Genomic DNA, 26,888 nt, shown 5'->3' on the forward strand with positions numbered 1-26,888 from the left:
CTTCTAAGGTCTCCAATAGGAAAGCTCCTGGGGAAGGAGTTAGCAAAAAATATATTTTCTAGAGAAAGATTGTGAAACTTCTTCACAAACACAACAACATTTAAGATTCTGAGTTTCTTCTCTGGGAGTGTTAGAGACATCATTTTACCTCTTCATCCTAAACTGGTCATATAAAGACAGACTCCCACAGTGAAATCATGGGAGAGTGTTGATCACTCAAATGTGTATATAATTTTCTGCTCAAAATATATTAAGTGTGACCATTTCTTTTAAAAATGAAAGAATGAAAGAGAGACAGTAAAAAGGGAGAAACTCCCAGGACCCATGTGGATGACAGTAGCTTAAATATGCATGAGAGGGGAGGATAAACCTGAAGAGACCACCACCAGTGAATAGACATGGCTTCCAGTTGAAGAATGGAGACACTAACCCATCTCAAAATGTGTAACCTAGAATTTACTGTCTAAAGAAAAAGCAGGGGCAAAAAATGGATTAGAGACTGAAAGAAAGGCCATCCAGAGACCACCTACCTTGGGATCCATCCCATCAACAGACATCAAATCCCATCATTATTGCTAATGCTAAGCTGTGCTTACACAGGAGCCCGGTATGGCTGTCCTCTGAAAGGCTGTGCCACCACCTGCCTCAGACAATTGCAGACACTCACAGGCAACCAACTTTACTGAACTTGGGAATCGCAATTGGAGAGATAGTGAGGAACCGAAGGAGCTGAATCAGCTTGAAAACTCATAGGAATAACAACAAGATCAACTAACTTAACCACTCAGAGCTCCAACAGAGCAACCACCAACCAAAGAGTACAGGTGAATTCATAATTCCAGATAAACAGGCAGCAAAGCATTGCCTTATCTTGCATGAATGCGAGGGGAGGCTTGGTCCCATGAAGGCTTGTTTCCCCAGGGAAGGTGGTGCTAAAGGATGAGGGAGGAGTGGGTGGCTGGATGGGGAATCACCTCTTTTGGGTCAAAGGAGAGGCATGTTTGGAGTGGAGCTGTGGAGGGGAGACCAAGAAGGGGGACAATTTCTGAAACATAAATCAATAAAATAATAAAAAAAAGAAGAAAGAAAAAGAAAGAACAAACCAATCAACAAAGAAAAAACTGAAACAAGCAAACAAACAATAAAAGAAACAAAAAATCCTCCAGTTGTGGATCAAAATTGAATTCTACTAAGAAGGATGACAACAGTAGGTTCTTAAAATTTTCAGGTTTTCCTGGGTTCCAAAAGCAGACCATATCCCAAAACAAAGCTATGTTAAAAAGATGCAGAGCATAGCTTAAGTTAAGACATTTGAGTAACTCACACATATAATTCTAGGTATTATGAGTTAAAGAGGATCAAAGAAACATGGTCTCCAGGTCTCCAGTATGAGCCAGGGTCTCACAAAAACTAACACAAGAAGCATTTGTGAGAATGGAAATATAAGGGAACTTGCTAGATACTTAGCCCTGAGGAGTCTGCTGAGTCAGGAGGATCTTGATATCCAGCCTACCCAGAGCCACATGGCCATTTCTAGGAGAGTGTGAATAACATAGAAAGACTTCTTATAAAAAATCTACCACAATAATGAAATCAACAGGTTAACCAAGATGTTTGAGATTAAACTAAAACTAGATTTGGAATTAAATCCAAGTTCTTCAATGAGTTCATCTAAAGAGACAGAAATTAAAATGTGTTGTCATATCTTGGAGTCTAGAGGTATACATCAAACTGCATGATTCAAGGGAAATCAATTACATACCAGTTTTGAGCACTGCACACAGATCTCTGCATCCCAGAGAAACCAGGCAGCTATTCAGGCTGCAGGTCTCTGAATATTTTCTCTGGCTCCACTGAAGCCTTTATATACCTCTCTGCTCAGCCTCACCCCATTACAGCCACACCCTCCCACCTCCCACTGGAATTTGGTTAAGCTCCACCCTTTGAATTCTATGTGTAGTATCCAACCAATTCTTTGATTGAATCAGAACTCTCGGTGAGAATACTTTTTCAAGGACCACCTCTCAGACATTTCGCCTGTTGATTAACAACATATCATGAATTTTTGGATTTTCCCCTTCATTTGCTTAATTCTTACATAGTTTTGACTTTGATATTAGACTGAGTCTTGCTGTGAAGCCACAGTGGTTTAGAACTCTAAGTTTAGCAGTCCTCCTGCCTCACCATCCTTCTTCCTGTGAGGATTAAAGGTGTGAATCAGTATAACTGAGTGAATTTTATTCATGTGACAAAAGTTAGTTTTATTTGCTGCAGTTCAGAGTTTAATTTGTTGCTGAAAATTGTCATATAAAATAATTCATAAGTCTTGTTCACTTGACTTGGAACAAACAATTTTAATAATCACTTATATGTTCTGGAGCTCAAGGACTGAATAAAATTTTTTTCAATAAACTACAGTAACACGTATTCAAAGGTTTAGGTAGGATCATGGCTTGTTTCCATTAGTATTGTCCCAGGGTCCTGGGTTTCTACTCTGTATTCACAGAGCTACACAGCATGGAGGGAGTCATCTCTCCAGCATTCCATGCACTGGGGAAGATGGCCAGCCCTGTAACCTCACAATTTGAGAGTTGAAAGCCAGAGGATCAATTCAAAACCATCTTCAGCCATATTATAATACAGAGACAGCCTGAGGTGCACATTTGGGCCATTTCTAAATAGAGGCCTAAGAAAAGAGGAAAAGGAGGGTTGGAGGCTGTCAGAAATGAGCAAATAAGTCAGGTAGGATCAGCCTAGTATGCTTGCTCAAGTTGAAATCAGTACTAGGACGTGTGCTGAAGCAGGAGGACTGCTAAACTTAGAGTTCTAAACCACCGTGGCTTCACAGCAAGACTCGGTCTAATATCAAAGTCAAAACTATGTAATAATTAAGCAAATTTAGGAATTCTGCAAATATGAGTGTTCCCAACTTATCCTACAGCATTCCAAGATACCCAGTAACCACTGAGCATGTCTCCATGCCCAGTGATCCTTCCTTTCTGAAATCCCCTTCAACTTTCTTAAAACCATGGATGACATATTCCCCCGACACACTTTTTAAACTGGTTTGAAAATATTTTAGTTCAGTACACACTTCCCTCACACTTTATATTATAGCCAAAGATGACATTGTATTTCTGGGACTTTACTCAGACTCACAAGTTTTGAAAAGAAATGCATGCCTCCATCTGTCCAGATGATGCACTGATACATAAGCTACTCTTTTGTGATTTCCAAGCAAGGACTTTACTCCCTGAGTTACAGTATTGTGGGAGGGAAATGTTAGTGATGCCCCTGAAACCGACATGATCTGATCTGATACAACTCACAGCAGGGTTTTTACACTGTTCAAGTCAGCTCAGCCCACCTCCCAACTCACCTCCATCACACAGGAAAGTCTTGGTGGTGAGGAAGCCCCAAATATCTGCAGAGGTAATGTGCAAGCATCTAATTGGAAAGCTACTGTTGCCTTTAACATAATTGGCCAGTGCTGGAAGACAATCATTAACTTAGTTTCTGTTACCCTCTCCATTGGTGATTCTTAGGCAAGGGGTGAGACTGTAACTGGAAGGTGCAGGTTTGTTGGGGGAATAATCTAGGGAAACTGGTCTGTTTGAGGGTATAACATGGAAATGCTGGTCCTGTTGGGAATTAGCCTAGAGATTTGGATTTGTAGGGGGTGGGGGACAACATTGAAACTAATACTAGGTACCAGACCATTAGTTTACCTGAGTTCACACTTAGCTCATGTTCTCTAAAATTAAGTATGATCTTAAAAGATAAGGCATTTCAGCAGCCATAGAAATCCTTGCCAAAATGAATGCACATCATCCTCCTGCCTCAGCCTTAGGAAGGCTGCCCTAATAGAAGATAGCAAAGCATGAAGCTCGATTCTTTCTTCCATACCAGACAAATAATTGTGTAAGGTATTTGTCATGTCATCTTACAATGGTATTTCATAGTTTTGTGCATGTATTTTCAAGAATAGATTAAGGGCTACAGGTGAGTTTCCTGGTGAACAATGCTGGTCATAAATGAAGAAAGCACAGCTAGTTGACTTGGCTCACATAGAATTCCTCCCAACAGGAAATGAAAACCAAGGCAGAAGGATCTCTGTGAGTTGGAATTCTAAATTCCCCCTCGCTATAGAAAACTAGACTAACAAGCAGGCTGGAAGTTTTTAGTTTTTTTCCACCACACACAGAACAAGGCTTAGCAGCAGGATTTCAGCCTCAGGCCGATCCTGAGGACACCCTCAACCAAAGACCGAACTCATGAAAACAAACAAACCAACAAACAAACAAACCAAAACCAAACAAGAAATTCTGTCAGGACCTCCATCCTCCTACTCTGAAGAGCATGAAACAGAAGATCAAAGGCACCAAGATAGGGCTTCCAGTATTTTGGGCAAACCATGCTGGCCAACCAATTGAATCTAATGTGCTCCACCCTTGCATGGAATTCTTCAAAGACATCCTTGGCAAGTTTCTCAGAGGGACACACGTCAATGACAGAAAACACTAGACAAAAGCTAGTAGGAATATAACAGCATCAGGTGTCTATCCCTTTCCATTGAGCCCAAAGCCTGGACTTGAAGAAACTTATTTTCCCACCACTGCCTATTTAGACGAAGGGCTCCATGCTTATGAGGGTTCAGTTTTTTCAACCTTCCTAAAAAATATGTCATTGGGTTTATCTCTGGCTAGATGTACTTGTGGCCCTTCCATTAATAACTGTGGTGCCTGTTAGACTGTCAAGGTCAGTTCTAACTTCTGGTCTCCCCAATTCCCTGCTCCTGAGTTGCACCCAGCTCAGCTCAATATCTCCTTTCTCTTGGTCCCATTTTACACTGAAATTCTTTCTTCCCACTACTGATTTCTACTTTATTTTCCCAGGAGACATCCACAGCACTTTGGAAGAAACCCATTTTCTCTTGACCCAAGGATCTTGGACTCTGTAATGCAGTCATTTTCATTCATTTGGGGCTTTCCTTCATCAGTCCTTTGAAGCTTCCATCACCACCTTGGATCATCTCTGCTGCTGTTCTTTCCATGATGACAATCTTAGTTCATTTGTGTTTTGCTGTGTCAGCAGGGGAGCATGCATGTAGATGTGGGAGGACTAGAACCTGAAGTGGTGTCTCTCAGTATACCTGTGGGCTTAATTAGTGAATTCAGGCTTGGTAGCAAGTACCTTTCCTGTCTGAGGCATATCACTGGCTCTAAAGCTCTCTTCAGGTTTTTATTTAGGAATTTTGTTTGCTTGGTCTCATATTTTGTTGTGGCTGTTGCATTTTTGTTTTGTTTTGTTTTGTTTTTGACAGGGTTTGTCTGTGTAACAGCTCTGGTTATATCTGAACTCACAGTTTACACCAGGCTGACCTTGACCTCAGAAGTCCACCTGCCTCTACTTGCCTAATGCTAGGTTTAAGGCCTGTACCTGAATCACTGCATAAACTATACTTTGTTTGTGTCTTTATTTGTTTTCTGGTTTTGAGACTGGGTATCTTCATTTAAGAGCCCTGGTTTTCCCACATGCCACTCTGTGAACCAGTTTTGTCTGGACCTGGAAGACCCCCACGCCTCTCTCCCCTGAGCGCTGGGATTAACATCGTGTGACCCCCTGCAGCTCTGGTTTAATTTTAAGATAGATTTTCACTCCACAGACTTCAATGGTTAGGAATTAAATATTTAGGTAAGGCTAGCCCTGAACTCACTGAATGAATCAACCTGCAACTCCTGAGTGGTATGATTAAATGTGTGTGCCACCATTCCCAAATAGATCTACTGTTTAAAAATTTATTCTATGTGTAGGGTGTTCTGACGACAACAATGAATGGTCATCCCTCACATGCTTGGTGCTAAAGAACGTCAGAAGGTTGTTGAGTCTTTGGTGGAACTCATTCACAGATCAATTCAAGCAACCATGTAGGTGACGGGAATAGAAGATAGACAGGTGCTCATTTTGGATGAAGCAATTCTCCACCTCAAGTCCCACTTCAGATTTCATCCCTTGGGGTTGGGGATTTAGCTCAGTGGTAGAGCGCTTGCCTAGGAAGTGCAAGGCCCTGGGTTCGGTCCCCAGCTCCGAAAAAAAAAAAAAAACAAAACAAAACAGATTTCATCCCTTGACTAAGGCTGTTTGGATGACCCTACCTGATATACTCTCTGTTTCCTGAGGAGCCAAGGGCAGCATCTCTTTTATCTTCTTTTATCTTTCTTTTTGTCCATTTACAAAGCAGGTTTTGTAGGGCTCATGCTATTCTTCAGCTTCCAATTTGGCTGAAGATGACTTTTAACTGAGCCTCCTACCTCCAACTTTCAATTTTCAGCTTACCAGCATGCCCCATCATGTATGCTGCACAGAGAGTTGGAGAGAGGACTCCCAGTATACTGCATAGCTTCCTACCAACTGAATACACACACAGCACCCTGTCAATACTAATATAATCAAATCATGCTCCTGTTTCACCCATTTGAGTGGCTGCTGCTGCACTTTATTGATGGAGCATGCACTTCAGTCCTTGAGCTCCAGTACATATTCCTTTCTCTGATGTATTTTTTTCCCTAATCCAGTGAGAAAGGAAATCATTGAATTATTTTATTTCTTTAATCAGCAACATTTTAAACCCTGAGATTTAGAAAACTTGGAATGACTCTAGTCACATGAATAAGTTTGAGCCATATATGGTTATTCACAGTAGTAATCCTAAGAAGGGTTCAGAGGCAGGAGGATTGCTAGAATGTTGACTTCTAAAACAACCTTGGCTTTAGAGCATGACACAGTCACTGAAGCACATTGACAACTCAGGAAACCTTAAGCAAGTGAGTGGACAAATCACAAAGCTAGGTGTTGTATGTTTCATTAACAAGTGTTATGTTTGTACTTAGCCAAGAAACTTTTGGAGGGGTGGGCAGGGATGGTGATGAGTGGAATGTATGTAATTATGAGTCCTTCTGTTTCAACCAATAAAATGATTGGATGTTTGCTCTAGAAGTAAAATAGTGGAGATTAAACCTGGAAATCCAAATCCAGTTCGCAGTTGAAGGGTGAGGATACAACAGGGAGGGTTGAGCAATGAGGTACACAAAGGCTTCAGTGGAGCCAGAGAACACACTCAGAGACCTGCAGCCTGAATAACTGCCTGGTTTGGCTGAAGACCTCTCTGCAGTGCTCAAAACTTGTAAGTAATGATTCTCCTTTGGTCAAGTAGTTTGATGTAAAGACCTTTAGACTCCATATAGGATAGAAATTTTAAATTCTGTCTTGTGAAAGGAGCACATTGAAGAGCTTGGATTTCGGCGCAAGTCCTCCGAAGAGACTGTGTGCCCGCAGGTACCTGTGTTTTCCAATAAACCCTCTTGCTGATTGCATCCGAGTGGACTCGGCTCGGTCATTGGGCGCTTGGGACTCCTCCTGAGGGAAAGGTCCTCTCCGGGGGTCTTTCATTATGGGGGCTGGCCCCGGGATTTGGAGACCCTCCGCCCAGAGATCACCGACCACCCACCGGGAGGTAAGCCGGCCGGTGTTTGTCTTGTCTGTTGTGTCTTGTCCTGTGAACGATCGATCAATAGGCTCAGATCTGGGGACTATCTGGGCGGGCCAGAAAAGGAGCTGATGAGCTCGGACTTCTCCCCCGCACCCCTGGAAGATGTTCCAAGGGTGGTTGGAGGAGAGGGAGATCCGGATCCGTGGCACCTCCGTCCGTTTTCGGAGGGATCCGCACCCTTGATGACTCCGTCTGAATTTTATTGGAGTAGAGGATCCAAGACCCTCACTGACTCCGTCTGAATTTTTGGTTTGTTACTTGTTTGACTGTTGGATTGTTTGTTTTCTTTGTGACCTGACTGTGGTTTTCTGGATGTGTTGGTGTCTGTTAGTGTCTTTTTGACTTTTGTTTCGTGCTTGAATTTGGACTAACGACTGTGTTTAAAATCTTGGACCGACGACTGTGTTTGAAATCATGAAACTGTTTGCTTTGTTCGTCGAAGAGTTTTACTTGGTCCCCTTAAAGCTTAGTGAGTAAGAAACTTAATTTTGTGGACCCCGCTCTAGTGGCGGTGTGTTGGTTGATAGCCAAAGTTAATTTTTAAAACATAGTGTTTTGGGGGTTGGGGATTTAGCTCAGTGGTAGAGCTCTTGCCTAGCAAGCGCAAGGCCCTGGGTTCGGTCCCCAGCTCTGAAAAAAGGAAAGAAAAACAAAACAAAAACATAGTGTTTTATCTGTGCTTGTGCTCACAGCCAGCTGTGATGAACTGAGAAAGATTTAAATTTTCCTTGGGAGTAAGGAATCTTAAAGGCGGTGTTTCAGCCGGTATGGCACTTAGTGCGTAGCTGCCTAAAAGATCAGAAATGCTGTCAACAGGCTATAAAAAAAGGGACAGGTTGTGTTAGAAATGCTACGGGAAGAACTATCTAAAAAGGCTGAGAGCAAGGTGGGAGAGGACTATAAGGAAAACAAGAAAGGAATTTCTGACATTTGCTCACAGAAGGAGAGCGCTCATTAAGAGAAGTTCTTTAAGGAAGCCTGCCTTATCTGCTGTCCTTATTCCAAGGGAGGAGTCAATCTCCAACATTAAATTACTTTTCTCACTGATCATCATTAACATGGAGAGTGCCTTTGGTCCTATCCCCACAGCAGCCAGTTCCTGCCCCTATGGTTAAAATGCCCCAGGTTGGGGGACAAAAAGAGCCCCTAAAATAGTTTCAAAGAATCTACAACTGTGAAGAACTTTGTTTTGCCAGTCAGGATTAATGTTTTCTTTTCCATGGGCCTATAGCCCACTGAGACAGTTTGGTAAAGGGCTGCTACTAAAGTCCTGAAAGCCCCAGGTGAACTGGTTACAATTCTTTTGTCAGCTGCTTAGTATCTAGCACCCAGGTTCTAACCATCTCTCCATCCTTTTGTTATTAGTTCTTAGTGGAAGCCTAGTGTCATTTGGAGGCTGGTTCTCTTGAGAGGCAAAGCCACCAAGCTGACACTGAAGGGAGGTACACCTTAAGGGAAAATCTAAGTCCAGAGAGACAGCCGGTAACAGATAGGCTGCCTCTCTGCTCCCCTTTCTGTTTCATAGACAAAGCTTGTGCTTATTTGTACAATGGCTTTTTTTATCCAAGAAAGCCTCCTGGTTTAGCTGTGTGACTAAATGCTGTTTGCCCTCTTCAGTAGACCTCTATTCTCAAGATTCTCTTGTTTTCTCACCATCCCATTTGAGATGCTTGTTAGTAACTGTTACAGGTCTTCTTTACCACTGAGGAAAGACAGAATCCTACTAGAGGCCAGAAAGAATGTTCCAGACATGGGTGGAAGGCCCTCACTCCCGACTGACTTCAATACGCCTGAAGACGGGAACAGTTCTCTTCATGAAGGTCAGAGATAAGTGGGTGCTGCCATGGTGGACAACACAATGTCATCTAGGATGGCTGAACCTCAACCCCCCCAGTACATCAGTGCCGCAGATGCCTTTGCCATCTCTTGGATGCCCTTGTGAAGCCAACAACTGTGAGTACTATTCATTGCTCAGGATATCAGGAGGGAAGAGATTCAGTGGCATTGGGCAGTAACAAAGCAGATAAAGTGGCTCGGGAAATGGCTATGCAGGAGCCTATCCTGGTTGCAGGCCTGTAAGAGACAGCCACTGAGAACTAGGATCGGACTAAGGGATGGCCTCACTTAGAAAAGGCCCAAATTGCTTAAAAGATAAAGGACAATGGCACACTTGAGGGGAAAGCTATACTCCCCCAGAGAACAAAGAAAAGACTCACTTTGCCAAATACAGAAATGGACTCATTTAGGAGATAAAAAGTTTGTCCAAGTAGTTACATGTATGTAATAGACTTTAAGATTTTAGCCAGAGAGGCAGTAGAAAGTATAAGGTATGTCAGTAGTGAATGCTTAGCAAGCAAACAGGGCAAAGAGACCTAGAGAGTTTAGTGAAAAGTCGAAGTGAACTTCACTGAGATAAAACCAGAAAAATATAATCACAAGTATCTCCTAGTGCTTGTAGATACTTTTTCAGGAATAGATAGAAGCTTTCCTCACCAAACGAGAGATGGCCTCTGCAATCATCAAGAAGATACTGGAAGAAATCTTCCCCCGATTTGGAATGCCCAAGGTAATCTGGTCAGACAATGGCCCTACTTTCCTTGCCAAGGTAAGCCAGGGTGTGGCCAAGTATTTAGAGGTCGATTGGAAATTACATTGTATTTACAGACCTCAAAGTTCAGGACAGGTAGAGTAAATAAATAGAACTCTAAAAGAGACCAATTTAACCATGGAGACTGGCGCAGACTGGGTGACACTCCTTCCCTCTTGCTCTCTTCAGAGCAAGAAATACCCCTTCCAGATTTAGCCTTACCCCCTTTGAGATCTTAAATGGGGCCTCAGCCCCCCTGACTGTATTAGATGATGTTACTGAACCAACACGTCATAGTGCCATAGTAATACTGATTTGTGTGCCAGGCTAAAAGACCTACAGGTGATACAGAAAGAAATCTGCTCAGAGCTGGCAGCAGCCTATGCCCTGGGGACCCCTGAGACATCTCACCAGTTCCAGGTCGGAGACTCGGCTACATACGATGGCACCGAATCCAGATACTCACTGGAAAGGACCGTACCTGGTGCTGCTGACCACCCTGACAGCCATCAATTCTCAGCCCTCAGCAGCCGTGTACTAGCTGTTGGGGCTGAGAGCTGGGACCTAGAAAAAAAGAAAAAAAAGAGAAATAAAAAAAAAAAGAGAGAAAAAAGAAGAGCTTGGATTTCATTCCAAATGATGTTTTAGGCTCATTTCCACTATATTTCTACTATAGCTTGTATATTTCATTAGTGTGCTTGATATAATGTTTTTCAACAAGGATTTTTTATGTTGTTCAAACACTCTTAGAGCTGGCCATGCGGCTCTAGATAATCTGGAAGTCAGATCATTCTGACTAAGGTATTCTCTCATGTTTTCCTTCACTGAAATGATGGACTTTATTTCTCCTTGTAAAACCCTGGCTCATACTGTAGACCTGAAGATGATTTATTTTTGATCTCCTCCAACTCCAATAGGTGGTATTACTCTTGTGAGTTACTCCCATGTACTGGCTCAAGCTTCAGTTGCACTTTTTAACACATAGCTTTGTTCTATACATGTTCTGCTTCCCAAACACTAGAAACCCTAAAAACTGCAGAAATGCACTGACACCATCCTGTTTTCTGGGAATCAGTATTGATCCACATAACCAGGCTTTTGTTTGTTTAGTTGGCTGTATGGTTGGGTGGTTGATTTATTTTCAATTTTGTTTTTGAAAAAGGCTCATATATTTTGACCTGAAAATTCTGTGCCATTTGTGTGATAGAAAGGATCCCATGATACCATTTTGGGAGTCTGTCTTTCCACCCTCAGTTTAGGATGAAGAGGTAAATTGTCTTTGCCACTGACAGAGTAGTAATTCAGAAGCTTAAAGGTTGTTGTGATTATGGGGAATTTTATAACTTTGTCTTGAAAGTATATTTATTTGACTCCTTCCCCAGGAGCTTTCTGACTTGACACCTAAGAAGATGAGTGTTCAGAACCCGCCCATGTTACAGAAGCTGGCAAGGCACAGTCTCCTAAGAAATGATGCTGTGGCCATGTCCTCTCTAGGAGCTGCTATTGTGCTTTTCTCAGCACTGTTCAAGGAGGTCTTCCAGGGCAGATACACCAATATCATTAATGCAATGGTGGCAGCCTGGCCTTTTCACTGTCTCCCTGTGGGGATAAAGATGAAGACACCACTTCTGGAAACCTTGAAGCCTGTGATAGATGGATTAAACATGTGAATGACAAAAAAAGTTTCACCACAGATAAGGAGTAACCATGTACGATAGCAGGGGACACAGGGCTTACACATTAGAGATTATAGGTTCAGGGAGAATGTTTTCTGATGGGATCTTCAGACATCAATGCAGAAGTCTTGATGACTATTGTTTGTTTTCTTGGAATAAGGACAGTTGTCTTTGCTTTAGGGCTTAGATTAGAGGTAGCCTCATGGTAGAATGAGCCTAATCCCAGCATTCCCATAAGAAATAATTACAGGAGTAAGGAGAAATAGAGTAGGTTAGCGGAAGGAAACTGATCTGGTATACAAATGCAACTCAGGAGTAGCTTCTGTAGCATGCATGTGTGCACATTACACTCTTGTAGCATAAACGTACACCATGGCAGGGTGGAGGAGACTGGAGTTTAGAGTCATGTAGTGGAAACTGACAGCAGATCTTGTCATGTTTGCTGACACTTCACCTGTTTTATTCTCAGCAGGGGTAAACTTTAGGTTTTAGAACTGAGAAATTTGCACCACCCCTTCTGGAACATATGGGCTGGTAAGGAGGATGGCAGCTGTTCTTCACAGACCTTGGATGAGAATCTTGTAGTGAAGGTCCTTCCCAGATAGGCACTAAGGCAGAAGCTGAATGTGGTAGCTGAGCTGTACCCTAAACTCTGCCTTGATGAAGCACAAGCATGCTTCTTAAAGTAAGCCCAGCAGAGAATGGGCTCCTGGAATTTTTGCTGTATAAAGCTGAAGATCTGGGCCATGCCGGTAGAGTTTATCAGAGAGATTTTGAATGTCTTTCATCCAGAGCACATTGAGGATTTGGAACTGAACACTGAGTGGAATTTCTTCAAGCTGGTCCATTTGCTCTCTTTCAGTAGATGAGAAATCTTCACTAACTATTCCTGGCACCCCTCTACATGAACGTCTTCAATATTGCCAATAGTCCAGGAAAGAAGGCAAGTGTGTCAAAGGGTTCGTTTCTCTGTTCTCCAAATTTTATTGTCTCCAGCATCTTTCCATGAGTGATGTTCATTTTCTCACAGAACGCATGAATCAGGTCTTCAGGTAAGCAAGGGTGGAGGGTTAGGCCACCTAGTCTACCCAAGTATGTAAAATACCTGTATGAAAAGAACTTCAAGTTTCTGAAGAAAGAAATTGAAGAAGGAATTAGGAGATGCAAATGTCTCTCTCATGCTTCTGTATCCAGAGGATTAATCTAGTACAAATACAATCTTACCAAGAGCAATCTACTGATTCAAAACATTTCCCTTTAAATTCCTACACAATTCTTCAAGACCTTGAAGGAACAGTTTTCCACTTATATGGAAAAATAAAAATAAAAATATCTGGATAGATAAAACGATCCTCTATAATCTGTTCTCAAGTTGTATTATATAGCTATCATATAATAAAAACAAAAACTGACTGGTATTGGCAGGAAATCAGATAGGTCTATCACCGTGATACAACTGAAGAACCAGAATTAAAACCTGAAAACTCTCAAACATTGACTCTTAATTTTTAACAGAGAAGGACAAAGAGACATTGGAAAAAAGAAAGCATCTTCAACAAATTGTGCATGAATACACGGATGTCTCCATGTAAAAGAAATCGAGTACCTCTATATGTATCATCCTCCAATACTCTCTAGTCCATAGGTCAAAGACATCAACATAAAACTGGATACAAAACATCTAATAGAAGAGAAAGTGGGAGATTAGCCTTGAACACATTGGCATAGGCATTAACTTCCTCAACAAAAACCCATAGCTCAGGCAATAAATTAACAATTAATAATGGGCCTCCATGAAACTATAGGGGAAAGTAGTATATCAGCAGGCCAAATTGGCAGCCTAAAGTTTGAAAGAAGATCCTCACCAACCTCCATCTGAGAGAGAGATTATATGCAAACACTATGGATATAACAAAATATTAGTTATCCATAAAACAAATTCCTCAATTTCAAACTTGTGTACTGAATTACCCAGAATATTTCAATCAAGGAATCTCATTTTGCTGAGAAGCACTTAAATAAGTGTTCTTGATTCCAAGTCATCAGAGACATGCAAATCCAAACGATCCTTGAGATTTCAGCTTACATACATCACACTGGCTAAGACCAAAATCTCAAGTGACAGCTCATGTTGGGGAGGTTATCAAAAAAGGGAAACACTTCTCTGTTGCTGGTGAGAGTACATTCTTAGTCAATAACATGGTAAATTAATCTGGCAGGATCTCAGAAATGTGAGAATTGTTCTAACTTCCAGACCCAGCTCTACCACTCCTAGACATGCACCCAAAGGTGAACCACAATATCAAAAATATACTTGCTCAACAATATTTATAGCAGTTGTCCCTCAACTGAAGACATCAGGCCTGTTTTTTTTTATTTTTTCATCTTTTTTTATCTTTATTAACTTGAGTATTTCTTATTTACATTTCGATTGTTATTCCCTTTCCCGGTTTCTGGGCCAACATCCCCCTAACCCCTCCCCCTACCCTTCTATATGGGTGTTCCCCTTCCCATCCTCCCCCCATTACCACCCTCCCCCCAACAATCCCATTCACTGGGGGTTCAGTCTTGGAAGGACCAAGGGCTTCCCCTTCCATTGGTGCTCTTACTAGGCTATTCATTGCTACCTATTAGGTTGGAGCCCAGGTTCAGTCCATGTATAGTCTTTGGGTAGTGGCTTAGTCCCTGGAAGCTCTGGTTGGCTGGCATTGTTGGTCATATGGGTTCTCAAGCCCCTTCAAGCTCTTTCAGTCCTTTCTAAGATTCCTCCATTGGGGGTCCCGATCTCAGTTCAGTGGTGAAATGATGGCATTCGCCTATGTATTTTTTGTATTCTGGCTGTGTCTCTCAGGAGAGATCTACATCCAGTTCCTGTCAGCCTGCACTTCTTTGCTTCATTCATCTTATCTAGTTTGGTGACTGTATATGTGTGGCTCACATGTGGGGCAGGCTCTGAGTGGGTGTTCCTTCTGCCTCTGTTCTGAACATTGCCTCCCTATACCCTCCCAAGTGTATTCTTGTTACCCTTTTAAAGAAGGAGTGAAGCATTCGCATTTTGGTCATCCTTCTTGAGTTTCCTGTGGTCTGTGCATCTAAGGTAATTTGAGCATTTGGGCTAATAGCCGACATCAGGCCTTTTAAACACAGTAAAACTGCTGCTCACATAAACTCAGAGAGACTGAACCTGAGTGCACAGGGCCTACACAAGTTTGCACCACATGACATGGCAGTGTTGAGAGAAATAGACAAAAGTCCCCATTTCTAAATCAGAAGCAATCTCCAATCCATAAAGACTTGTAAATGAAACACTATCCCCATTTATTGGAGCCTCCTTGTGAATAAAAATCCAACTCTCAATTGAGGGTAAGTTACTAGCCTAAGATTCCAACACAAAACAAACTGAAGGGCATTTTGGCAGGTCTGTGTCTAAGAAGCATGTAGCCGACCTTCTTATTTATTTACTTTAGTTTGCTTTTATCTTACAGGTCTTTTCTTTGTAAATTCAGCTACCAATTTTTTTGGGGTTTTTTTTTTTGGATTCTTGTGTCTTTGATTGTGCTCTGAATCTTTAAGTTGTTTGTTGTTGTTTTTACTTTTGTTTGTTTTTTCTTTTGTCTCTTTTTTCTGCTGGTTTGTTTGTCTTGTATCAACATGTGTTTTTCTTTTGATAACTTTTTGTTTACTTTTTTGATTATTTGTTTATTTCTTTGTTTGTTTTTTAAGACAAAGACTTGATGTGACTCAGGCTGTTCTGTAACTCACCAGGTAGACCAGATTGGAGGTCTTCCTGCTTCTTACCCACAAGTGCTGTGATTACACTTGTGTACCACCACACCAGGCTCTGTCTCAGGATTCTTTAAATGTCTGTTCCTTTTCTTACCAGAGACACAAACTGTATCTATTGAGATGGAAGTGAAGGGTTGAGATAATCTCAGAAGAATTGAGGGAGGAGATGCCATAATCACAACACATTGTATGAAATATATTTTCAGTAAAGAAAAAGCAAAGAATAGAGTCTGCTGATATGACTGAATAGTTAAGAGTACTAGCTGCTGTGGCAGACAACTCAGGTTAATTTCTCAACCTTCACATTGCAGCTCCTGTATGCTGCATCCCCAGTGATCTTAAATCCTGAACCATCTCTTCAGTATATATTAAGGAAACCTGAAGAAGGGTCACATTGGCACTTGTCTACAAATGGTAACATCAAGGTATCAGCTAGACAGGCTGAAGGCTCATACTAAATGGAGGCAGAGACAGGGTCTTCTATAGTTTGAGTATAGCCTTCGATATAATGTTAACTATTCCAGGTAGCCATCGATAGAGAATAGGTCATGGTGTTCAATACCAGAAAGGATCTCGATATCCAGATTTAAGTGAGACAGTCCAATACATAAAGCTCTGAAGTTGGGGGCACCTCTGAAGTTGCGGGACAGCCAGCAACATGGAGAAGGCACGTTAAAGTTAGGCACAGTCTTAAGGACAGGTTGTTTCAAACTTGTAGCTGGCAAGATTTTCTGTGATGTGCCGTGGACTGGAAGGCATCTGTTCTGTGTTCTGCACCGTCATTGGGATCCAGTAGGTTTGATGCTGATCCCCTGGAAGAAGTGTTACTGAAATGACCCCTTAGGTTACTCTCTAGGCATATTTGGCAGACTTTCCAGATTTCAAAAGGTTGAGGACCCACCCTAGATGTGGGCAGTGTTATGTAACAGCTTAATTTCTGGAGAAATAAAATGGAGAATCCATGCTCATCAGTTCCTTTGGACTCCAAGTCTTCAGTCTCTGGTCTGTGCCTATTGTGTGCACCTGCCAGGCAAAGAAGAAAATGATTGCTCCTGGGTTTGGCAGCAAACAGGTGTTGCTCTGAGGCTCACATATATTCTTTTCATGTTCCTACTATGGAGGTTCAGGGATAACAACAGAAAGTAATTATCTGCGTGAGGAAGATGTGAATTCCCAAAATACTAAGGGAACCATTGTGAAGCAACTGCTACAACAGCATAGGTAGGACAGGGCAGAAAGCAATCAGAATAAAACCTCTGAACACCAGACCAGCAAGGGGGCTGGAAGTTTGTTCTCCAGACACAGAAAAAGGCTTAGCAGCAGGATCTCAGCCTCAGCCAATTCCTGAGGACATTCTCAAACAAAGGCAGAACTCACTAAAACAAACAAAAACACACAAAAAACAGACCAAAAACAAAGAACAAAACCTTTCAGGCCCTCCATCCTACTACTCTGAAAAGCATGGAACAGAAGATCAAAGTCATCAGGACAGGACTTCTAGCATCTTGGTGAAACTGTGCTGGCCAACCAGCTGAATCTAGTGTGCTCCCCCCATTTGCACAGAATTTCTCAAGGACATGGGGCAAACTGCTCAGAGGGATACATTTCAAGCACAGAAAAGCTCTAGAAAAAAAGCTTGTAAGAATATAACAGAATCAGGTGTCTATTCCCTCCCATTGAGCCCAAAGTCTGGACCTGAAGAAATAAAGTTCTTTCTAACTACTGCATATTTAGACAAAGGTCTCCAAACACTGTGAGGCTTCAATTTTTTCAACTTTCCTAAAAAATGTGTCAATGTCTTTATCTCTGGCCAGCGATACTTGTGTTGTGGCCCTTTAGTTAATTAGTGTGGCACCTGTTACTTGTCAAGGTCAATGTTAGCCCCTAGGTTTCCTGATTTGCAGTAGGAGCTTGCTCCACCCAGAGCAGTCATTCATCATGAAAATCCTACACACACACACACACACACACACACACACACACACACACACACACTTGCCTATATGTAATCTGAGGGAGACCAATTCTCAGTAGAGACTCTAGTTCCCAGATAACTCTAGCCATATCTGTGTAAATTTGATTAAACAACAACAACAACAACAACAACAACAACATTTACAACAGGTAACAGGAAACATGTTAGCATTCAGCATATTTCCAGTGGAGACCAAAGCAAAACAGGATAATGCTCACCAGCTTATCCCAATGGACGCACATGAAATTCCACATACCCTCTTCTCAAAGCCACAGAACTGCTACCAAATAACATCTCAATTTTTATTAATTGTGCCGTTTTTTTTATTTCTTTGTGAAGTGGAGTCATTTTAATTTAAAGACTTCTTCACTAGGTTTCTATGTGCATGTGCATTATGTGTTTTTGTGCATGTGAGAGCCGGGATGCACACAGACTTGAAAATATCGTCTTATCACCTGATGCCCAAGTACCATTTGAGATCCACCTAATTACAAGCTCTGGAACCAACTTTGGACCTCTGCAAGAGTAGCATGTGCTCTTAACCTGTGAGCAATCACTCTCACATTTGTTTACAGAATAAAAAGAATGTTTATTGTGGGCATATCTCAGATGCATTCACTGGTCCCAAGGAACAAGGCCAGGGAACTCGATATGTAGACAGGGAGACAGGTTGTGGGGGAAGACAGAGAGAAGGAACCTGAGAGTGGCTTCTTTTGCTTGTTTGTTTATTTTCTGTTTTCTTGTGTACCTTACGATAGCATACACGTTCAGATATGCCCCATGTTAGGTGAACAATTTATCAACCTTCCCAAGGTTGTAAATTGTGGTATTCCTGGCATCAATGTGTTCGTTTTGACGTCAATCCAAAAGGTTTTTGTTGTTGAGTCCTTATATTTAGATACATTATTCAATTAATAGAATCACAATGATATTTAGAAAAGATCCTATGATTTATGCTTTCAATAAATACAGTGTACAATAAATTATAATATTGATAGTTCATTATACAGTAAGAGGTATAATGACTAGGCTGAGGGAGATTTGTTCTTTTTGTTACACATCAAGATTTAGAATAGAATTCTTTTGTAAAGTAAATGCTTTATATAGTAGAGGGACCTGAATATTTTAGGAGACCATAACATACACTTTGGGCACTACCAAGAGTTTGGGAGTCCATAGGAATAAAGCAGTAGAGACATGAAGCACAAAGGCTGGATACAGAGGTTCCCAGTAGTAACCTCATGGATGCATGACAAAAAGATCAATGATTCAAAGGCAGCCTGGAAAGCCTGTTTACTTTCCTTCTGTTGTATTCTTCAATTTAGGCATCTCTTATGGGTCCAAGGTACCTGGTGGTCTGAATATACTGAATGTTGGTAGTTCATGATCCATTTAATCTTCCTTCATAGAAGGTGTGTCTATGTTCTTCACTTACTTTAAATGTTTTCTGCACATAGATGATCACCCACACAAGAGGGTTGTAAATGTAGTCTAGGCAAGGGAAGTTGGAAAGAATTATCATAAAAAGTTTTATTTTATACGTGCCAATTTCACCTGAAACTTTGCTGGACTCAAAATACCAGTGTTTTTCCATTCCTGGATCTTTGAACTTTCCTGACCATAAACCTGGTACCAAGGTTGGTAACAATTGAAGGGGAGAGAGAGAAAGAGAGAGAGAGAGAGAGAGAGAGAGAGAGAGAGAGAGAATCCAACATCTAGTTATGTAGTTAGTCTGTGCGGGAAGAAGCCATGTATAAATGTCAAATTATGTTTCTGACTCCACAAATATCCCGTTCTCAAGTCCATCTGAATGTTCCCCATTTCAAGCTCAGTGTCCAAGGTCCAAGTCTTTGTATGTGTTTTGTTTCCAACAATATGTTTAGTGTCAGAAATCACAGGCTCTGAGTAACCTGGATGAGGGATGTGTCCCAAACCTGTTTTTTATTAAAATCCTGAAGTCATCTTTTCCAATTTATGACCAGCAATTGTAAAGACTGGAAACCTGGGTATAGACAAAGGGCTTGCCACATGTATGGCAGATTTTTATAGCAAAGGAGATGTTCTTGGACTGCCTTATTGCCTTGAGTATATCCCTGACCTCCAGACAAAGTTGTGAAAATCTTTCTTTGGAAACATTAGCCAATTCATCATAGCACTCCAGAGGGGCAGGGTATTGCTCCACATTGATCTTGCTCCACATGACTGTGTGCTGCAAAATGTCATTCAGGGTAGGCATAGAGAAGTCATTGTAGAAGTTGATCTTGGTGAGCTGAGAGCATTGTCTGAGGACAGGTAGGAGGACAATGAGCTGTGAGTTAATTATTCTACACCGCAGCAATTCCAGAGTCTCAAGAGTGTCTGCCACTTTTTCTAGCAGAGCTCCCAGAGGCATAGTTTTCAAATTATATAAGACCACTCAAATCCAGATGTTTTAGCTGAAAGAGGCTCTGACAGCAGGAGAATGAATTCAAGTCTCTCTGGGAAATTAGGTAGTCAGTGATGGAGAGGGTCTCCAAAGGCTTTCTCAGGCACCTAGGGATAGACCACAGGGTTAGTTCTAGCTAATGGTGTTGGAGAGGTTAAGCTGAATATGCACAGTGTCAGAAGGAAACAAGTGCCCAAAGGTCAGTTTAACAAAATGATCAAGAACCTCATCTATAATGCTTCCTGTTGGGAACTGCTCTGTCATGCAAACCCCACAGTTCATCTACTGACTTCACTCTCAAGCTTAAAACAAGTTCAGCCTATAAGCCCAGAATTCACAAAGACCTTCCATCCCATGAAAATCCTGATAGCATCTCCACATTTATGTGTGCTCACTGAATCTGAACTTTATCCTTCCCTCTGCAGCCATGCTTACTCTCATTTGCAGACCAAGCTTTAGCCCATGTCACACGCACTCAGTGCAACTTGGGATCAAAATATTTCATCCATCAGAATGGGGAAAAGATAGAAAACTCTCCTCATAGGTATGAGCATATAGCTCATGTGCATAATGTGCTACTTATCTCCTTGACTCATCATTACACATTTTCCTTTCCTGTTCCCTTACCATTTGAATGGGTGATCATGATTTGATGAAAAATTACAACACATCCTTACTCAATCTGACCTATTCTTACCACAATTGTCTTCTTTTACACATGAGTGCTCATTGAGACACTGATTAAACTTGTAAAATGTACCTTGTATATCTCGGTATACATGGAAAGAAGACATTAGTTTTTTAGTAGTGACTGCTGGCATCAGGCACCAATCATCATTAAGAGAGACATATTTGCTTTTGTAGCTGACACAGTTCTCCATTCTTGCTTGCCCTAGGACATGATTCATCTGGTCTCTCACAAAAGGGACCTGACTCATGAAGAAATGCTAGAGACAGTTAAATTTTGAGAACTGAGGAATAAACTGGTGGATATACTTGGCTTCTCTGACTCCTGTTCTGTTGATAGAAGGGAAGCTGACCTTGTGGAGGGGTGATAGGAAAACTTTGCAAAGATTTCTCTTCTGCCCAAAGTAGGGAGCAAAATGTGCCAGCTGTAATAGAGTCCACTCAGTATTAATTCTAATTCTGTCATATGATGTGTGTCAATAACATTCAAGATTTCTCTGATAACATGGAGTGGGAGAGCCCAGATCATCATGTTTGTACAGCTGAAATTTATGGAGCCCTTTCACTGCTGTGCCCACTTCAAGAAGCATGCTTGTGCTTCATCGAAGCAGGTCCTGAGGCATAGGACCACTATGACCTTCAGATGCTGCCTCAGTGCATATCTGGGAAAGATCTTCACTACTTGTTTTTGTACAAAGTCACTGCTGAGCAGTCTCTGTCCTCTGCACCAACCCATATGTTCAAGAAGTCATGGAGCATTTTCTCAGATCAAGAACCTGAAGTTTTTTCCTCCTGCAGGTGTAATATTTGAATGTGATGAGACCATGAATCAGCTCTTAGTACATATATCTAAACTCAGCTCTCTTCCTTGCCAAGGAGTATATTTTTTTTAAGCACCCGATATCCAAGGTGGACTCAGGCATGCTAGAGAAGTTTTCCTAGGCTTCTGTACACTTGATTACTTTACTTTCTCTAAGGTAAACTTTATTTCTCCTTAGTCATATTACTAGTGGTTGTGGAAATGCCAGGAATAGTCTTGTGCTACTGTGAGACTACATGTATCCTAGTGTGTATTCAACTCTATTCCATATTAACTTGTCCTCAGTACAAGAAAGTATCTTTCAGGAACTCTGTAACCCTGAATGATGATTCCATCAGTACCATCTGATACACTTATGACAAACCCAATCTCTCTGATAATGTCCGTTGTGTAACCCATGTGCTTCCGTTTACAGTACTTGGATATTGCTTACCTGGGGTGAAATTTTCTGGCCAGTAGCATGTCTACTCCATATAGGACAGCCTGGAATGTTTCCAGGTTAGGTGTCTTAATCAATGCTCCCAAAGGGAGACAGGGGAAAAGCTAATGTGTCACCGTTGCCTTCACGAGCTTGGTGTGGCTGCCAGGACAGGCATCCTTGAACAGTGTTGGGAAAAGCCCAGTGGGCAGCCACTTTAGAGAGGACATGGCCAAAGCCTCATCACTCAGCAGAGTCTGCCTTGCCAGCTTCTTGAGTGTGGGTGGGTTCTGACACTCATCCTCTAGTCAGAGTCTCCTGTCGAAGGAGTCAGAAAAGAATATACTTTCAAGACAAAGTTTATAAAACTTCCTTACATCACATCAACCACTAAGCTACTGAGTTACTGCTCTGGCAATATAGAGACATCAATTGACCTCTTCATCCTAAACTGGTGGTATAAAGACAGATTTCCTCTCTGGTATTAATGGAACCTATCGATTTCTAAAATCAGTATATACTTTTTGGCTCAAACATTTTATGTGTGAACTTTTCTTAAAAAGACAAAAGGATGAAAGAAAGATAGAAAAATGGGAGTGACTCCCAGGACCCAGTGGTGATCACTCTAGCAGAAATATGCAAAAGAGATGATATAGAACCTGAAGAGAATAGCCTCAGGTGTAGGAATGGGCTGCTGTTGATGGAAGGGGCCACTCACCCATCTCCAAATTTTTGACCTAGCTTTGTTTTTTTTTTTTCTAAAAGAAATACAGGGGAAAATGGAGCAGAGACTGAAGGAAAAGCCATCCTGAGACCCCCCCTATCTTGTGATTCATCCAATTTGCAGACACCAAACCCAAACACTAATGCTGATGCCAAGATCTGGCTGTCCTCTTAGAGGCTCTGTCACCACTTGCTTAAGACAATTACACATACTTTCAGCCAAATATTGGGTTGACCTTGGGAACCCCAATAGAAGAGATACTGAAAGACTGAAGGAGCTAAGGGGGATTGAAACCCCTTAGGGAAAACAACCAAAATCAACTATGTGGACTCCTCAGAGTTCCAAGGTACTAAGTCACCAACCAAAGTGTATACAAGAATGGGTCCTTGTATTAGATACGTATGTAATAAGAGTTCTGATTTATCTGGCATCACTGTGAGGAAAGGCCCTTTATCCTCTGGAGGCTTGTTGCCCTGGAGAAGTGCAGTGCTAGTGTGGTGAGGCAAGAGTCAGTGGATGAGTGGGGCAGCATGGTCTTTGAAGCAAAATGAGGGAGTATCAAACAGGGTCTTGTGGAGGGAAGACCAGGAAGTGAACAAACTTTGAAATGTAAGTAAATAAAATAATCATTAAAAAGGAAAAAGTGGAGGAGGAATGGGATGAGGAACACACAGACAGCAGACCAGAAGGGGTACAAGGATTAGACTGTAAAAATGTGATCAAGAAATATTAAATTTATTAATAAAAAAGAAAAAAGCATAAAAAAGCAAAAACTAATGAGCAAGCAAAAACAATAAAATAAAAGCAAAGAAGCAATCGAATAATAGAACAAATAAAGTCTTGTGTTGAGGATTAATTTTGAACTCCCAGTCAACAGAATGATGAAAGTGGGTTCCTACAATTTTCCTGTTTCCCATAAGCAGACCACATTTAAAAGTAAAGCTATGTGAAAAAGATGCAAAGCAAAACATAAGGTAAGACATTTGAGCAACTCAATAGTGTAATTCCAGTTATTGTGTGTTAAGGAGGATCAAATATACATGGTCTACAGGTTTTCAGTGTGAGGCAGCGTCTCACAAAAAAAAAATAATAAAGATAATAATTTCAGTGGAGGGAAACATGAGGGAACATGTGTCTCAGAATGATCTGATTTCCAGCTTAACCAGAGCCGCATGGCCAGTTCTAGGAGAGTTTGAACAACATAGAGAATCCTTCTCACACATAAAATTATATGAAGCACCCCAATGAAATATACAAGCTCTCATAGAATTATATTGGAGGTGAGGCTAAAACTTCATTTAGAAAAAAATACTCAGTGTCTTCAATATTCCTCTAAAGAGACAGAAACTAATATTTCATGTCATATCCTGACACATAAATTTCTCTACATAAAACTGCATGATAGAAGGAAAAGACATTACATACAACCACTTCTGAGCACTACAAATAGGTCTGTGAGTCCCAGCTGAACCAGGAAGTTATCCAGGCTGCAGGTCTCTGAATATATTCTCTGGCTCCATGAAGCCTTTATATACTTCTCTGCCTATCTCTCCCTGTTACAGCCATGCCTCTAACCCCAACCTGGTATTGCATTCCATGGTTAAGCTCCACCCTTTGATTTCTAGTTGTTTCTTCCAACCACTTGATAGACTGAATGAGAGCTTTGTGAGGATACCTCCACACAACCCTGCCCCTCAAACATTTCACTTGTTAATTAGCAAAATATCAATTAATTTTGGATTTTCTCACCTGCTTACATATTATGTAGTTTTGAGTTTTGTATGATGGCACTGGGTCTTACTCGAAGCTAAGATTATTTTAGATATTTAAGTTCTAGCAATCCTCCTGCCTCAGTATCCTTCTTCCTGCTAAGATTACTGTTGTGAATCATACCTGGGTGAACTTTATTCATGACAAAAATCATTTTGAATCAGCTCAGGATTTATTCTGTTGCTGGTAATAAACATGAAATGATTCACAGACATTATTGTCACTGGATTTGGGACAAACGGTTTTTAATAGTCAGGAACATGTCCTGGAGTTTAAGGAGTGAATTGGATGTTTTTTCAATAAATTGCAGTAGCACATACTCAAAACATGGAGGCAGGAGAATGACTTGGTTCCATTAATATTGTCCTAGGTTGCTGGGTTTGAACTCAGCTTTTAGAGAGCTATGCAGGATACAGGTCATCCTCTCTCCAACACTGCATGCAGCAGACAGGATTGCCATGCCTGAACCTCACAATTCAAGAATTGGTAGCAAGAGCATCAATTCAAGGCCATGTTCAGCCATATTGTAAATAGAAGGACATCCTGGGTCTTACATTTGGTTCCATTTATAAATAAACTGGAAGAACAAATGGAAAAGAGGGTCTGATGGAGGTACTGCCATTTTTTACTAGAAAGCAGAGATTATGTCAGGTAGGATCAGGCCAGCACACTTGCTCCAGATGAAATCAGGAGTAGACCTATGCTAAGGAGTTGACTCCACAATAATGAGTACCTGTTAATTTTTTATTCTCAGCCCCTACATTGTGGCTTAAAATAATCTGCAACTCCAGTTTTTAGATATCTGAAGCTTCCTTTTAAGCTTCATGGGCACCAGGAATGCATATGGTGCACATCCACATTTTCAAGGAAATCACAGAGAACAAATCTTTAAGAGAAATATATCTGAAAGGAGAACTGATGTAAAGGCAACTCCTTTAATCCCTGCACTCTGGAGGCAATGATAGACTGTGTTCAGTGAGTTCAAGGCTACCCTTAACTAAGTAGGTGATTATTCACCAGGGAACCCTATGGAGTAAGGGTCTGTTTTAGAATGAAATCAGAGCTTGGTAGAGTGACCCATGACTTTAATCTCAGCACCCTGGAGGCAGAGTGAGGCAGAATTTTAGAGCCCTGACTGATATATAGAATGAAGTATGGGACCGGTAGCGCTGGCTCTGAAGAAATAATGTTTCATAGTTGTGAAAAACAAAGTTGTAAAGAAAGTTTTTGAGAAATACATTGACCTCAGGTTGCCTAATTTTACAACAAAGTTTTGTTTATCAGAATGTTGAGTCACGAATGACCAGACTATTCTGACCAAGTTAAGTTAGGAGAGAATGAAGATAACTGTTCTCAGAAAGAGCCCCCTACCCCTTACTGTGGTAAATCCCAAGAACAACCACAAGATGTCATCCTGACCTTGCTTGAGCACTCAGTTCCTACCCACCCCCACAAGGATTTTGTGAACTTAGCCATTTTCCAGTGATTCTCCAAGGCCAGGTGCAGGGCTGGATGAGGAAAGTCACTGACTAAGCCAAGGACAGCCCCTTGAGCAGGCAAGCCAATACCTGACAAGATCCTTTGTCCTGTGTGCCACCAATGAGAAAAAGCTAGCTAAGCCTGTTGATGATGTTTTCCCTCCCTCTGTAGAGAATAAAAGATGTGTGCTTTTGGGTCCTGGGATGCCTCTTCCTGTGTGAATGAGCAACCCAATGTACGTGGATTATTAAACCTCTTGCTATTGCATTGTTCCCTTTGTCAATTTGTGATCTGTGGGTTGTGCTCCAGGGGTAAGGCCACTACAGGGTCTTACAACAGCTCAAAAAAGGAGAAAGACTGTCTCAAAAACCAAACCAAACCACACCACACCAAACCAAACCTAACTGAATCAAACCATACCAAGAAAACAAGCGAACAAAATCTAGTTTAGCTGGAAGGGCTACTACAGACCTTAAATCCCAGCAGTAAGGAGGCAGAGGTAGGTGGACCTCTGAGTTTTAGCTAGCCTAGTAACAGGGTGAGTTCTGAGACTGCCAGTTTTGTTAAACAGAAATGCTGTCCTTGAAAAATCAAAAACAAACTGAAAAAATGTTTTCTAATAAAAAATTTATGAGCTTTGTAGGCCATAAGATGGCTCAGTGGTCAATGGCATTTGCTACCAAAACTGAATTCAGCACTGGGACCCAAAGGTGTAAGGAGAGAAATCTCTTCACGTGCTAGTCCTCCCATGTCTACATGCATGCTCCTCTGCCAACACACCAACTCATTTGTCGGAGCAAGGTAAAATATGAAGACCTAGATGGAATGTAAGGCCCAGGTAACTGTTACCTGGGCATCTAGAAAACTTTCTCACATGTCTTCCTGTTACTAGGCAACTTTCTAATGCCAAAATCTATTACATATTCTGTTATGTTCTGTGCCATTAAAAAAAAAAGATAATGATAGAAATCAGTAGATGTGTTTTGTAGAGT

The 26,888-nt window shown here is 41.3% G+C and overlaps 1 pseudogene; it reads right to left on the minus strand.

Moving 5' to 3' along the window:
- Positions 1–19,545: 19,545 nt before the first annotated feature.
- Positions 19,546–24,571, minus strand: Oog1-ps2 (oogenesin 1, pseudogene 2; annotated as a pseudogene).
- Positions 24,572–26,888: the final 2,317 nt, after the last annotated feature.

This window comes from Rattus norvegicus, chromosome 14 (genome assembly GCF_021556685.1).
Source record: "Rattus norvegicus strain SHRSP/BbbUtx chromosome 14, alternate assembly SHRSP_T2T, whole genome shotgun sequence".
NCBI lineage: Eukaryota > Metazoa > Chordata > Mammalia > Rodentia > Muridae > Rattus > Rattus norvegicus.